The sequence below is a fragment of the Danio rerio genome, chromosome 7 (assembly GCF_052040795.2).
Source record: "Danio rerio strain M-AB ecotype USA chromosome 7, GRCz13ab, whole genome shotgun sequence".
In the NCBI taxonomy this organism is placed as follows: domain Eukaryota; kingdom Metazoa; phylum Chordata; class Actinopteri; order Cypriniformes; family Danionidae; genus Danio; species Danio rerio.
In genome coordinates, this window is record NC_141027.1 from 12900001 (window position 1) to 12915674 (window position 15674).

At 37.3% G+C, this 15674-nt stretch overlaps 1 long non-coding RNA gene across 1 annotated transcript in view; it reads left to right on the plus strand.

The window, feature by feature from the left end:
* LOC148679675 (uncharacterized) overlaps positions 1–15674 on the plus strand; it is a 162273-nt gene that overhangs the window by 57779 nt on the left and 88820 nt on the right. The gene's annotated exons all lie outside the window — the stretch shown is intronic.

A 15674-nucleotide genomic window follows, 5' to 3' on the forward strand; every position in this document is an offset into this window, starting at 1 on the left:
GAAGATTTATTAAACAGAAGTGGATCAAAACTCTGCTCTATAAGCAGTAGGGAAACAGTCACTCAAATAATATAGTGGAAACACAGGCAGTCAGGAATCAGCTCTGTGATGCTGGACTGGTCAAACGGAAAAAGCCTATAGGCTGAACAGTCGAAAAATAAAGGAACAGACCTCAGGCAGCCGAGCTGATGGATAGACCTCACACAAGCGCAGACTGTGGGCAGAGCAGAGGTGAGCCAATGCACAGGTGAACGAACGAAGTGGGTAAAGACAGAACAGGACTGGACTGGACAAGGTTCTATCTTCTGATCAGGAAGGACAGGTAACTCACAGACACAAAATAATTTTTAAGCACAGAACGAGGGAGAAGGGGAGACGAAATAGCCAAATAATCAGGGAGAACAGGTGAAGGGAGAGGACGGGAAACAAGGGAATTGCTAACAGGTTAAACCGCTTACAAATAACTAGACACAAGAGGGAGACAGAGAAAACACAACAAAAACCTGACAGAGTGATTCCGCATAGCGTGAACTTACCTGATATGAAATGAGAACTGCAGTCCAGCATTTTTAATCAGGTCCTCACTACATTCAGCTCTTTTGATGGCTGTTAGCCAATTCTCAAAAAGAGAATTTAACATCCTACAGCACAACACGACATGTTTATTGCAACAGGTCTTTTTTGCAACTGGTATGTTTGGTTGAACCTGTGTGAAATAGGTTGGTAATTCCCCTATACCCCTTTGTTTTTGTTAGGACAGAACAATAGTTGACCAAGATTCAGCTCTTTGAAAATCTAATCACTGAGAGAAATACATTTAAACTTGTCCAAATTCCATCCATGCATAATACTAATAATTAAAAATGTTTTGACAGATTTATGGAAGGAAATGTACACAATTCTTCGTGGAAGTCAATCTAAACATTTGTGATTTTTGTTTTGCATAGTTTTGACTCATATCATCAGGTTTAGGTTATTCCCAAAAAACAGCTTCAACATTACACTGGTTTTGAGGTCCAGGGTCACATATTCACCACTAGATGTCCTACCTAGTACACATTGTAAGTCTTTCTGAGTTAGTTGTTATTGACCTTATTCTAAAATGCGGAAGTGCGCCTGTTTTCGCGATTGTCTTAGAACAGGGGTGTCCAAACTCGGTCCTGGAGGGCCAGTGTCCTGGAGAGTTTAGCTCAAACCTTAATCAAACACACCTGAATTAGCTAATCAAGCTCTTACTAGATATACTAGAAACATCCTGGCAGGTGTTTTGAAACAAGTTGGAGCTAAACTCAGCAGGACACCGGTCCTCCAGGACCGGGTTTGAACATCCCTGTCTTAGAACTTCCGATTCAGTAGCCTATGGGAGAAATGACTAGGAATAATAAACGGCAGAAAACGGTCAAACTACTTGGTCTACAAACAAATGTTTGCATGACTACACAGACCAAGTAGAATAATATAACAAGGAATTGTCAAATTGCAACATCAAGCAGCGTAACGAGCAGTTTTTAATGTCTAAAAATGAATGGAACTGAATGAGACCGGAAGTCTCAAGCCAAAAAGATTCAAATGGCTGCGCCCACTCATCGGCGGAGAATAAGGTCAATAGTGTGTCTCTTATTCTCTTATGCTCATTTGTGTGTGGGTGTGTGTGTGTGTGTGTGTGTGTGTTCTATAAGAAATTATTTTAATGAACCAGATTATTTTAATGTCTTTCGCTGTTATCTTACTGATTTTATTTGAGCATCATATCGATATTAGTACCGAAAAGCATTAAAACATGCATATTGTGTAGAAAATGGAGATGGATCTGGCTGCAGACCTAGTGGAGTGCAATCTGGGCTGCATCCAATGCTTTTTAATGGGCTCACCTTACCCGACCCCTAACCCTACCAGTCACAGTGACATCACTAGCTCCATTTGAGTGCGTTGTGTCTGAAGTTGCATCGCTGAGTGATGCAGTCTCAGCTTGCATCATAAAGGATGCATCCTGATACTATTGAAAGTTTTGGATTCCAAAATGTATGTATCATAACTGAGAAAACTCATTTTGTTAAATATATTTTCATCTGTAGGTTCATAAATTCACCACTAGATGTCCTATCTATACATTTCTCTAGGTCATTGTTCCCAATACAATTAATTAATTATTATATATATTATTTTTTTTTTGCCTGTGAAAATATCCATTTGGTTTAAAGACTATATTAGCATTCTAACCAAAAACATTCCTAAATAATAATAAAAGCCAAACAGAGACATTCTAAAAATGTTCATTTTACAGTTTTTCTCAGTGGCTTTGGTGCATTTCTCACAACACTATTTACATTTGCACAACAGTTAATCCATTTCTCTAAACAATTAGTCATTTGTGCACATCATAGTAGCAGTTTCTCATTCCTTACAACAAACTGCAAAGGCTTTTGGACATGCATCAACTGCTTTCATACAACTCTCTGCTGTTTACACCATTATCCTTTACTCATATCATGTCAGTCAAAATTAACTAAACTTGTAAATGCTGAATAGTCATTCCACATCAAACATATAAAACTAATAGTCCTCATTTCATTACTTGAGTCTTTACATACACAAATGTTGAACTAGTTGTCAAAATCTGTCAAGCTGATTTCAGAAAAATCTTCAACAATTTTTTCCTGAAAAGGTCTTTTAAATTGAACACTTTCATGAATGATTTACAAATGTTGCAGGTTCAGTTCCGATATGTTCTGCAATATTGTTTACAGTTGTGCACAGCTCTACTCAAAGGGAGTTTATGTTTGTTGTAAATAAGGGTGTGTTTAATCTTATGAACACTGCTGTGAATAAATTAGAATTGCAACGAGCAAATGCAGTAAAAATGTGAAACACGCATATTCAGTGTCTTGTACTCAGACACTACACTAAACGCATTGATGTCTAACTTTCAAATGGCTGTGCAAATAGTATATAGTGCTGTCTTGAGCATGTTCAGGAAGTGTCACCAACATGGTAACTTTTTTTGCATGGGAAAAAATGTACGGAGTAAACTGCTTAATAAAAACACGACAAAGCCATTTACATTTACATTTACATTTAGTCATTTAGCAGACGCTTTTATCCAAAGCGACTTACAAATGAGGACAAGGAAGCAATTTACACAACCAAGAGCAACAATGAATAAGTGCTATAAGCAAGTTTCAGGTCTGTAAAGTCTAAGAAGGGAAGTATTAGTAGTATTAGTATTTTTTTATTTTATTTTATTTTTTTTTGTACAGTTAGTGTGATATTCAGAGAGGCAATTACAGATTAGGAAGTGTAGTGGAGACTAAATAGTTGAGTTTTTAGTCGTTTCTTGAAAGTAGCGAGTGACTCTGCTGTTCTGATGCAGTTAGGGAGTTCATTCCACCAACTGGGCAGATTGAGCGTGAGCGTTCGCGAAAGTGATTTCTTCCCTCTTTGGGATGGAACCACGAGGCGACGTTCATTCACAGAACGCAAGTTTCTGGAGGGCACATAGATCTGCAGAAGCGAGAGCAGATAAGAAGGAGCAAGGCCAGAAGTCACTTTGTAGGCAAACATCAGAGCTTTGAATTTGATGCGAGCAGCAACTGGCAGCCAGTGCAAACGGACTAGCAGCGGAGTGACATGTGCTCGTTTAGGTTCATTGAAGACATTCTGGAGCAGTTGAAGAGGCTTGATAGAGTTAGCTGGAAGCCCAGCTAGTAGAGAGTTACAGTAATCCAGTTTGGAGAGAACAAGAGCTTGAACAAGGAGTTGAGCTGCATGTTCAGATAAGAAGGGTCGGATCTTTCTGATGTTATAGAGTGTGAATCTGCACGATCGAGCAGTTCTAGAGATGTGGTCAGAGAAGTTTAGTTGGTCATCAATCGTTACTCCAAGGCTTTTCACCATTTTGGATGCAGTAATGGTTGCCCCGTCCATCTGGATTGAAAAGTTATGGTGTAGAGTTGAGTTGGCAGAAACTACAAGCATTTCCGTTTTTGCGAGGTTCAGCTGAAGATGATGATGATTTGACTGTCTTGTTCATAAACAATGGTGTCAGGACTCTTCATCTTGATGACACTGACACTTTCATTGACATGAAATCTTGCTTTTGAGGAATGAGCTGTCCATTTTAGCAAGTGACACTCTTTTGCAGGTTATCAACTAGGTTTTGTCATTTGTACTAGTTGTTTTGTGAAATGCATGAACTGTTGTGCAAATGTAAATAGTGTCGTGAGAAATGCACCAAAGCCACTGAAACTGTAAAACTGTAAAAACTGACTTCCTCAACACAATTTAGTGACGAAAGCAGACAGAAATCATGCCACTATCATTGCAGAAGAGAAAGTCACATGCTTTTTTTAATGCTTGTGTATTGTTCAAATTTGCCCTTTCATTATGTTTGGAATGAAAACATTCACTTAATGAAACTGCTGTAAAAATGTATCAGATAAATATTTTTGTTCACATTTCAATTAGCAAAAATCTGCCAATTGCCAAAGTATTTAAGTGAACCTCGGGTAGTAATTCCAACATAGGCTCATTCTGAAAACGTAGCCCTGTATACAATTCTGTAGATCGCCAATTATGTAGCCAGAGGTACGTATGGCTACATTTAGTCTTTAAAACAAACGCTATGGGTCGGTATGATGTTACAGACGGATTCTACTTTTTTTTTTAGCTCTACCAGCTGAACAATTACCTTTGTGTGGATGACTTTTCCATTGTTACTAGTTTCTCCAGTGGCTCACCATGTACGTCAGTGCTTCTGAAATGGAGCAGAGTTGCCCACGAGTCTGGCGATGAACAGTTCCAGAAAGCTGGTAAGACAAAAACAGAAGCCAAAATATAATATAAACAAGTAAATAACAGGGTGAGAATGTGGTAAAATCTGAAAACGTGCTAACAATCAGGCAAGGGTTTTTCTTTTTCTGGATTGCTTTTTAAAACACTATCGGTTGGGTTTATGGAAGGGGAAAATTTGGTCAATCTGTGCTTTTTCGGTCAGTGAGTCTGTCAGTCAGTCAGTCTGTCGACAGCCGCCTCTAGTGGATTAACAAGAGAACAGCAAGCTCGAATGGCACAAGAGGAATTTTGAGATCTAAAAAAGCATAAACAGCAGTCTCTGGTGGACACTTGAAATCAAAAACTGCAAAAAATGTAGCTCCAGGGACATATTTGGCGCTCTCCAGAAATGTATGGTAAATTTTCAGAAATAGCCTGGTTGAGTATTTCTAGACACTACAAAAAAATCCATAAATTAGGAGTGTCCTCCAACAACTTTTAACCTTTAAATTAAAAATGGATTTCATGAAAATTTTTAATAGTGTAAAGCAGTTTTCAGCCCTGGAGTTTCAAGCCATACCGGTCCCCTCAGTTCACGACTGACTCCAATTCAGTTTCTAATTTCACTATCACGTCTTTTTCAAGAAAACAGCTGCTTTAGAAATTCAAATGTTCAACAACCCTAACAGTATTATATGTCTTTACAATAAAAATGAAAAAAATAAATTAATAATAATTTTTCAGGTGAGATTCAAACACAGGTCCGCGGCGTTGAAGCGCAGCGTGCTTACCACTGGTCCACAATTGCACTACTACAGTGGTAATAAAAAATAAGTTATGACTTGTGACCCTTAAGACACAGCACTACTTTCTTTTGATGGCTCAATCTTTTTCTCCCCTTTTTAGATTTCTGATAAAGCTATGTCAGATTTATTAATGTAGTGAATCATTTTTATTGAGCAGGTGTATTATTCATTAATATTAATTATTTTAAATTCTTATATTCACTAAGGTGCCGCTGTTTAGGGTCGATAGTTGCATTACTTCATCATCATTAACGTTAGTTAACCTGCAGGCTGCATTTTCTACATTCTGCTCACGGGGCTGCGAGAAAATAAATATAAAGAGCGGAGCTGCGGCAAAATAATGAATAAAAAGAGTAAAGCTATGGTCAAATAAATAAATAGATGAAAAAAGTGTGACTGCTGAGGGTGCAAGCTGCTAGGGACACCGGCCCTCGCGGCCAAAAAACAGACCGGCCCACCGGGAATTCTCCCGGTCCTCCCGATTAGCCCATCCGGGCCTGGTTGGACCTAAAATGTGCAGAGCTGCGGCTCTCCAGGAACTGGAATTGACACATGTGCCATGTTTGTTTCAATGTTTGTTTACATCAGTGGTTCTCAAAATGGGGGTCGCAGGACAATGACAAGGAATCACTTGGTGATTTCCAAAACTCAAATACATTTTGTTAAATTATTTGAATTACCATATTTTATTCATAACCCACAGAAGATAGTTAATAGTGACGTTAAAGAAACATTCAAATAAAAATCAGCCATCAGCCCTGAATTTTATATTGAAATGTTATTAAATTAATTATAACCACCTTGAAAAATGGGGGTCGCAAGCTGAAAAGTTTGGAAACCCCTAGTTTTTTGATCCATTTTTGCATCTTGTTTAAACACACTATGGACAGCAGCTACACTAATTATTTTCTTTATTCTCTATTTTCACCTGGGGATGCCCATCCTGAGGCCCCTAGAGATTATGCAGCGCCATTCATGCAATCCTTGTGAAGAGTTGATTCAAAGGTGTCCGTAATCCTCGACCAGGTTGTATCCTGAGCTGATGCTGTGGTGGTCATGAAGGAGCAGAGAGTGTGAGATTGATTCCTGAAAGACCCCAATGACAGACGAGTCTCTGCATTGATCCAGTGCTGAGCCTGGTTTCTCTCAAGGTTTTTTTTTTTTTTTTCACTTTCATCAATTGGTGAAGATTGTTCCTCGCCGCTGTCACCACTGGCTTGCATGGCTCGGGATTTGTCGAACTGCGCATCGATGGATTGCTCTTCATTGTTGTCACATAACCAGCGATTGCTCTCCAGAGATCGCTGGTTCTCATGCGAACACCATGGACTACACTTCCGCCTTCCTCTGGACTACATATGCGTACATGCTCTCCGGTCACACTCACGCCTGCTCACTCATCTAGACTGATTACACTCGCATCACCTGAGGACTTTCAGAGACTGATTTCACACCCTTTATAAGCCACTCATTCACCCATCCAGGTTGCCGAGTCTTGTTAATCTGTTGATAGCATTACAAAGCGGTTTCCCTGTCTTGTTTCCCATGTTTAGACCTTAGCCTTGTTTATCCGTGTTCTCCTGTTTAGCCGCCTGCCTTACGAACTATTGCCTGTTATGCGACTACGATTCTGGACTGCCTCTATATACCCGTTAGCACCTGTTTGATCATTGCTTGCCTGACGCTGAATAAACCTGGATATTGGATCTTACCTCCAGTTGTGTGTGTCACTCCCTGCCGTTACAATGGCACTTGATTTTTGCATCTTGTTTAAACAGACTTTGGACAGCAGCTACACTAACTATTTCCTTTATTCTTCCCTGAGGCCATCTTCCAGCCTCAACCACGGCGAATGAAGCTCTGCACAAGACTTTTGGCCAGCGGAGAAATTAAAATGGTCGTGCCCAACTGAGTCTGGTTCTCTCAAGGTTTTTTTTCTTCACTCCCATCTGGTGAAGTTTTTTTTCCCTCTCCGCTGTCGCCACTGCCTCGCATGGTTCAGGATTGGTAGAGCTACGCATCGATGAATTTGCTCTTCAGTGTTTGAACTCTCAGTAATGATTAAATCATTGACGTTAGTTAACCCGCAGGCTGCATTCTGCTCACGGGGCTGCGAGAAAATAAATATAAAGAGCGGAGCTGCGGCAAAATAATGAATAAAAAGAGTAAAGCTATGGTCAAATAAATAAATAGATGAAAAAAGTGTGACTGATGAGGGTGCAAGCTGCTAGGGACACCGGCCCTCGCGGCCAAAAAACAGACCGGCCCACCGGGAATTCTCCCGGTCCTCCCGATTAGCCCATCCGGGCCTGGTTGGACCTAAAATGTGCAGAGCTGCGGCTCTCCAGGAACTGGAATTGACACATGTGCCATGTTTGTTTCAATGTTTGTTTACATCAGTGGTTCTCAAAATAGGGGTCGCAGGACAATGACAAGGAATCACTTGGTGATTTCCAAAACTCAAACACATTTTGTTAAATTATTTGAATTACCATATTTTATTCATAACCCACAGAAGATAGTTAATAGTGACGTTAAAGAAACAACAACATTCAAATAAAAATCAGCCAATCAGAATTTTATATTGAAATGTTATTAAATTAATTATAACCACCTTGAAAAATGGGGGTCGCAAGCTGAAAAGTTTGGAAACCCCTAGTTTTTTGATCCATTTTTGCATCTTGTTTAAACACACTATGGACAGCAGCTACACTAATTATTTTCTTTATTCTCTATTTTCACCTGGGGATGCCCATCCTGAGGCCCCTGGAGATTATGCAGCGCCATTCATGCAATCCTTGTGAAGAGTTGATTCAAAGGTGTCCATAATCCTGGACCAGGCCGTATCCTGAGCTGATGCTGTGGTGGTCATTAAGTAGCAGAGAGCGTGAGATTGATTCCTGAAAGACCCCAATGACAGACGAGTCTCTGCATTGATCCAGCACTGAGCCTGGTTTCTCTCAAGGTTTTTTTTAACCTTCATCAATTGGTGAAGATTGTTCCTCGCCGCTGTCACCACTGGCTTGCATGGTTAGGGATTTGTCGAACTGCGCATCGATGGATTGCTCTTCATTGTTTAAACTCTTAGCAGTGAATATTAAACCCCACTGAACTGAACTAAACCGAACTTCAACTCTGAAAACTGAACTGACACTGTTTCAATTTACTAGAGCTTCTATTTTAAGCTGCTTTGACACTATCTACATGTAAAAGCGCTATAGAAATAAAGATGAATTGAACTGAATTGAATTCTAATGCATTATATTACTTCAAATGAATACAACAACTGTCATTATACAGCATTTTGACTTTTTAAACATTGTAAATACATGAAAAATGTAATCAGAGAATAGTATAAAGCTTCATTATGCTTTTGCATAGTTTAGTTAAGTCCCTAATAAAACAAGTCTTACAATTTGACATCAACAACAAAAAAAATAATAATAATAAAATGTAAGGCTTTACAGAGACCTGATGCACTCTATATTGTAAATGTACAACAACAACAAAAAAGTAAACACATTTATCCATGTGTAAACGAGCACATGTCACTCCGCTGCTAGTCCGTTTGCACTGGCTGCCAGTTGCTGCTCGCATCAAATTCAAAGCTCTGATGTTTGCATACAAAGTGACTTCTGGCCTTGCTCCTTCTTATCTGCTCTCGCTTCTGCAGATCTATGTGCCCTCCAGAAACTTGCGTTCTGTGAATGAACGTCGCCTCGTGGTTCCATCCCAAAGAGGGAAGAAATCACTTTCGCGAACGCTCACGCTCAATCTGCCCAGTTGGTGGAATGAACTCCCTAACTGCATCAGAACAGCAGAGTCACTCGCTATTTTCAAGAAACGACTAAAAACTCAACTATTTAGTCTCCACTTCACTTCCTAATCTGCAATTGCCTCTCTGAATATCACACTAACTGTACCAAAAAAAAAAAAAATACTAATACTACTAATACTTCCCTTATTAGACTTTACAGACCTGAAACTTGCCTATAGCACTTATTCATTGTTGCTCTTGGTTGTGTAAATTGCTTCCTTGTCCTCATTTGTAAGTCGCTTTAGATAAAAGCGTCTGCTAAATGACTAAATGTAAAATGTAAATCCAAATTGAGTATTAATTATAGCTTTAATAGCATTCATTAAAAAAATGAGTGAGTCCATGGCGATTCATATCAGATTCATGATAATTAGTGCAAAAACTGGCTTTATTAAATGTAATCATAATTTTTTAGGCCATTAGGGAAGGTGTTGCCCTGAATATGAGAATGATACAATGAGGTACACAACAAAGCATATTTAAAATCGACTCATTACAATAATTATGTCAGTTCACAGCTCACTCTTTTCAAATCTGCTACTCATACAAATAATTTAGTTATTAAACATAGTCTGGGAGACACGGTTGCGCAGTGGGTAGCACAATGGCCTCACAGCAAGAAGGTCGCTGGTTGGAGCCAGTTGGCATTTCAGTGTAGAGTTTGCATGCTCTCCCCATGTGTTTCCTCCAGGTGCTCCAGTTCCCCCACAGTCCAAAAACATGCGCTGTAGGTAAGGTAAATTGGCCGTTGTGCATGTATGAGTGTGAATGCAAGAGTGTATGGGTGTTTTTCAATACTAGGTTGCCGCTGGAAGGGGTAATGGATAAGTTTGTGGTTCATTCCGTTGTGGTGACCCCTGATTAATAAAGGGACTGAGCCGAAAAGAAAACGAATGAAAGAATAGTCTCTGATCTGATTTTGAACAATGCTGTGTCAGCTCTTCATCCCTTATGCTTCTCTATTACACATACCAACATGATCAATGATATTTTATCACCCTGTGCTTTCCGCTGTCTCATATCATATGTCTTAATAGCTTCTTGGATTGTGAAAGATTGGTACAAATGACCTTTGCTCAAGCCTAACTAGAACACACTTCTCATCTAATGGAATATGCTATAAATGTGCTGGTGGGTAAAAATACACTTAGTTTTTTTTTTTCTCGTTGTTGTTGTGTTTAGAAAATATATATATTTAGACTATATTTGTCTCATAATACACTGCTAATGATCATTTAAAACTGCTCTGTTGTTGCTTACATATCTGACGCAGAGGCTTACTGTTACACAACATTTACAAGTTCTGGAAAACCTTGTATTCACCACGTTACGCCACATAACTACGTGTTTATCACTGCGAAACTGGATTGATGTAAGAAGTGAAATAATAAGGGACAGTTTGGTTACTGCTTTCAGCACTTTATAATATCACGTTTCTAGTGGTCAGAGATCATACGATCAGCAAAATGATATGCAGCATCTTACTTTATTTCCAAACAGACAGCTAACAATAAAATAAATCATTTCAGTGTTATTATGAGTCATTATTTGTAAGCAAGACATTTTAAAGATTTCGGACATGACGTTAAACAGCTGGAATATATAGGAATTGAGGTAGTGTTTGAGTCACATAAAGGAGGCAATTTGAATAAGATTATTGCAAGGAGAAGCTTTCTGGATTCATAAATTAAAGTCATTTACCCCAAGGTGAATAAATGAGGAATTGTACCTTTCTGTGATTCTTTAATGGTTTGTTGTTTATGGATTTTTAGTATGTAAAGATGTGATGAAAATGTATTTTTAATGTTTCTAGATTTTACCGCATTGACACATAAAAAGTGCAATGGAAACATCGCTTTTAAAGGTGGTGAAAAATATTTCTTGTGTGGTTAAATTTATTGAAAGGAAAATAATAAGGTTTTTTAACTATTGAGTGATCATCTAACTACTGTGATAACACAATCTCATGGCAATTCGTAACTTTAATTTAGTGGCTAATTCGTACATTTTAGTATGATTTGCTCTTCCCCCAATGACGGTTGGGTTTAGGGGTGGGGTTAGGTGCCATGCCTCCTTTTTAAAATCATACAATTTCGTATGACTGAACTCTAAACTGAACAACGTAAAATACTTACGTTTTCTCGTGAGATCAGGCTGACTGAGATAAAACGGTGGAGTAAGAGGATTGTGTCACGCACTAAGGGTTTAACCAGTTATCAAGAGAGTTAAGACAAAAGGTTGGATATAAATGCAATTTTTAATGAAAAAGATTATTCGTGCAGAAAACTGCGAAAACAAAGCGATGATGATCAAAGTACAAAAAGTTACAAAGCAATCATCAATACATAACTTAAAAAAACCCCTATAAACAGGACGCCGCTCACTGAAACCATACAGGTACTGACAAAGAAAGACTCCGCATTGACTGGTGTGTGAAATGTGTATAAATAGTCCAAACAATTGATGATGATGATATTCAGCTGTGTGTGATTAATTGTGACTGGTTCGTGCAAAGGCATGCTGGGATATGTAGTTCCAGAATGACATGTCTAGTATGCCAGCGATCTTTCAGGAGCAGATTGCTGGTTATGTGACAGAGGAAGGCATTGTGAACCTTAAATAACAGTTGTTAAGTTGTTATTTTTTATTTCATGTGTTAATTTTTGTTACTTCACTCTCAATATCATTACGCATAAATCCGTTGATTAGTTTTTTTTTGTGTTTTTTTTTCTTTTATAGGCTGATTTGTGCCATTAAGCATTTACAATGGTATGAACCATTATAGGGGTGGTAAAATGTGTATTTATATTATCTGTTGTTTTGATTTGTGATATTATTATTTAGGATACAAATCAGAGAAAACTATTTCCCACTATTAAATGGGAAAGCAATCCCCCCCCCTTCAAACCTCCCTGTAATTTACACTCTGCTGGCAACGAAAATTACCAGTAACTTACTGTGATTTTCGCAGTAGAATTTTTACAGTGTAGAAACCTCCATGCCCTTTTTTATTGTCTAACAAATCTAATCTTTATTTAGTATTTTCTATTGGATTCAGGTAAGGTGATTGGCTGGGCCATTCTGGATTTTCTTTCTCTGAAAGCATTAGAGAGTTTCCTCGGCTGTTTTTTGCATCATGCTGAAATGTTATCTTCATCATCCTGCTAATGTACTGTAGATGTTGGACTGAAGCAGAAAATATTCATTTACAATGATGAAGGCCAGAGGGTTGCTGAGAGATTACAGCTACTCTCTGGGCTTTCACTGCCTTTCTACACCTCCCTTTCTTCATGTGTTCAATACTTTTCCCCAGTGTCATTTCATTTCATTACGCATATCTTCATTGGTAAACTAATTAGTTTTTTTCTTTGCATATATTTCTTTGGTTGTAACCAAAATTCAGTGAACATTTCAAGTCAATGGCACCTGTCCCAGTGGCCTGTGGTGATCTGTTCAATACTTATTTTACCCACTGAATACTTGTTCTTCATGCATAAAATCAAATGTTGTATTGTTGTTGCTGCACAAAAAAAGGCCCACAGCCCAACCCATAATCTGATGAACATGACTTGAGTCAGATACTGCAGATAGTCCTGACATCCTGGGTGTAGCTCCTAATTCAAACCTCCTATTAAATACACCACTGATACGTACAAAGACAAAGCTGAAACGTCTAGACATTCATCCTCCACCTGTGTTTTTTAGGAGGACTGCAATTTTTTGGTCATTTTTAAAGCCCGGCACTTCCAAAGCATGTCATTAATGCTTCTCAAATATAGGCTGTATGTACTCTAACCTAAAGAAAACCCTTATTATATAGAAACTGGAGAAGTCTCTTATTGTTGGTGGTGCTGGAGATTTGAATATGAATGTTGATTTGACCTTAAAGATGGAGTGTGTACGTTTTAAAGGGCACCTATGATGAAAATTAACAATTGTAAGCTGTTTGGACAGATCTGTGTGTAGGTATAGTGTGTCCACAGTCATATTGGAGTGATATAAACACAACAGGTCTCTTTTTTTAATTTCCTGACGTTAAAATAGGACCCAAATCCCAGTGATTTTGAGGCCCATCGCAACGTGACTTAGGAGTGTGCTTTCCCCACTTACCGAATTGATTGATTGATACATGTATACACGTCCACAGAACTTTTTTTTTTGCATAGAAACTGTGATTAAAATATGTTACAACTCTCTGTAATCATCTGCACTTCAATAGTTAATGTAATAAGTTTAAAACATTTTTAAAACAGAGCATGTTTGTTTTAAAGAGAGTAAAATCGCCATCTACTTCTTAACCGCTATAATCACCACAGATGCACAGTGTCATTTAATGCGCTTATGTGTTTTTGTGTGTACTGCAAACGGCATTTGTGGGACTCATCATTTCAGAAAGGCTTGAATAAACTTCACCACAAATACATCAAATAAACTTACTTTGTATTTTTGACTAATGAACTGTATTTCAGCTTCATCCGTGCCTGTCTCTGTCACTGATTGCTGTTTATCTGACATATGCATAAGAAGCTAACACACACGTCTGAGCGGAGGGTAGGGAGAAGTAGCTACAAAAACAGCTACATTATCCTCAGACACCAAAATGGGCATATTATACATTATATAATTAATAATATGATAAGTATATTAAGTTGAAACTTTACGTACACATTCTGGAGACACCAAAGACTGATTATACATCTTGTAAAAGAGGTAAAATAGGTGCCCTTTAATGATTCATTCATTCATTTTCGGCTTAGTCCCTTTATTAATCTGGGGTCACCACAGCGGAATAAACCGCCAAATTATCCAGCATAAATTTTTTTATGCAGTGGATGCCCTTCTGAAGCTGAAACCGGAGCACCCGGAGGAAACCCATGCCAACATGTGGAGAACATGCAACCTCCAAACAGAAACACCAACTGACCCAGCCGACGAAAACAAACCAATTAAGTGCAAAATTTCTGCATTTAAAGCTTAAGTTTAATTTTAGAGACTTTTCATTTTTACAGAAATTTTAAAAACACTTATAAATTTCTCACTTTATAGCTTACATTTATTTATGTGTCTGAGTTAAATATAATTTTCGTTTATGTTCTGAGAACTACTAAATTTCCCCTAAATTTAATTTAAAAAAAGGTATATTTTTATTATTTAATTACTTTTATTATTTATTCAATCACAATTATTATTATTGTATAATTTGTGTTCTATTATTTATTTTCATCCATTAATATTATTTTCTTTTCTTTAGCATTGTTAAAATGGCCATTGTCTGTTAGTGCTGTTTCAATGTCATTGTTATCAATAGTTAAAAAGTATATAAAATTGCAATACAAAAATATTACATTGCCCTTTTAGGCAGGTTTAATTTAATTTTTTTTATATTCAACTATGCCATACCAATGTTAAATTGAAAAATGTATAAGGTGTAATAGCTGATCACAACAAACAGAGATGGGCAGCATTTCTGATACATGTATTTCGTATTTTAAATACAAAATAGTATTTTGTAATTTGTATTTGATAGGGTTTATGAAAATGGCTTGATATTTTGTATCAAAATACTTTAGTGTCCTGTATTTTTGTACTTTTTAAATACTGTAAAATACTTTGTTAGTGTTGGGTGTTATCGACTCTTACATTTAAAGAAGACTTGTTTGTCGTTAAAACAAACAACATAAAAATAAATTGGTTGTTTCAAATGTCGTTGATCAGTAGGTCCACTGTACAGTTAATGAAGAGGAAAGTTTTTACACTGAGTTTTGAAGAGTCCAGTAGCAAAAAAAAAAAAAAAGATTTCTGAAAAATTCTGTGTACAAAAAATTTAAATTAACTCTTTATTTAAATATTATTGTCTTAATATTAAAATATTAAGAGCTTGAAAAATCAATGTACAGGGATGATGGCAATTTTACTGGCCACATTTGCTATCAAACATTGTTTACTTCACTAAGTCAGTTTAACGGGGAAGGGATTGATCAAAAAGGTCTAATTAGTAGAAGATTTGCAAAGAAATGTCATGCTCGCTTTTAAAAGTATTTTTTTAGTATTTTTAAATACAAAATACTTTTTTTTTTTTTTTTACAATATTTTGATACACATTGTGACTGCTGTATTTTGTAGTTTATTTTGATACACCTAAAATAAAGGTATTTGGTATTTTGCTTTAAAATACATTTCCAACCCTAACAGCAAATACAAACAAATTTGTTACTTTAGACAACTAAGATTTTTATGCAAACAATACAAACTCTAAATTGGAGAAAATGTTACCAAACCTT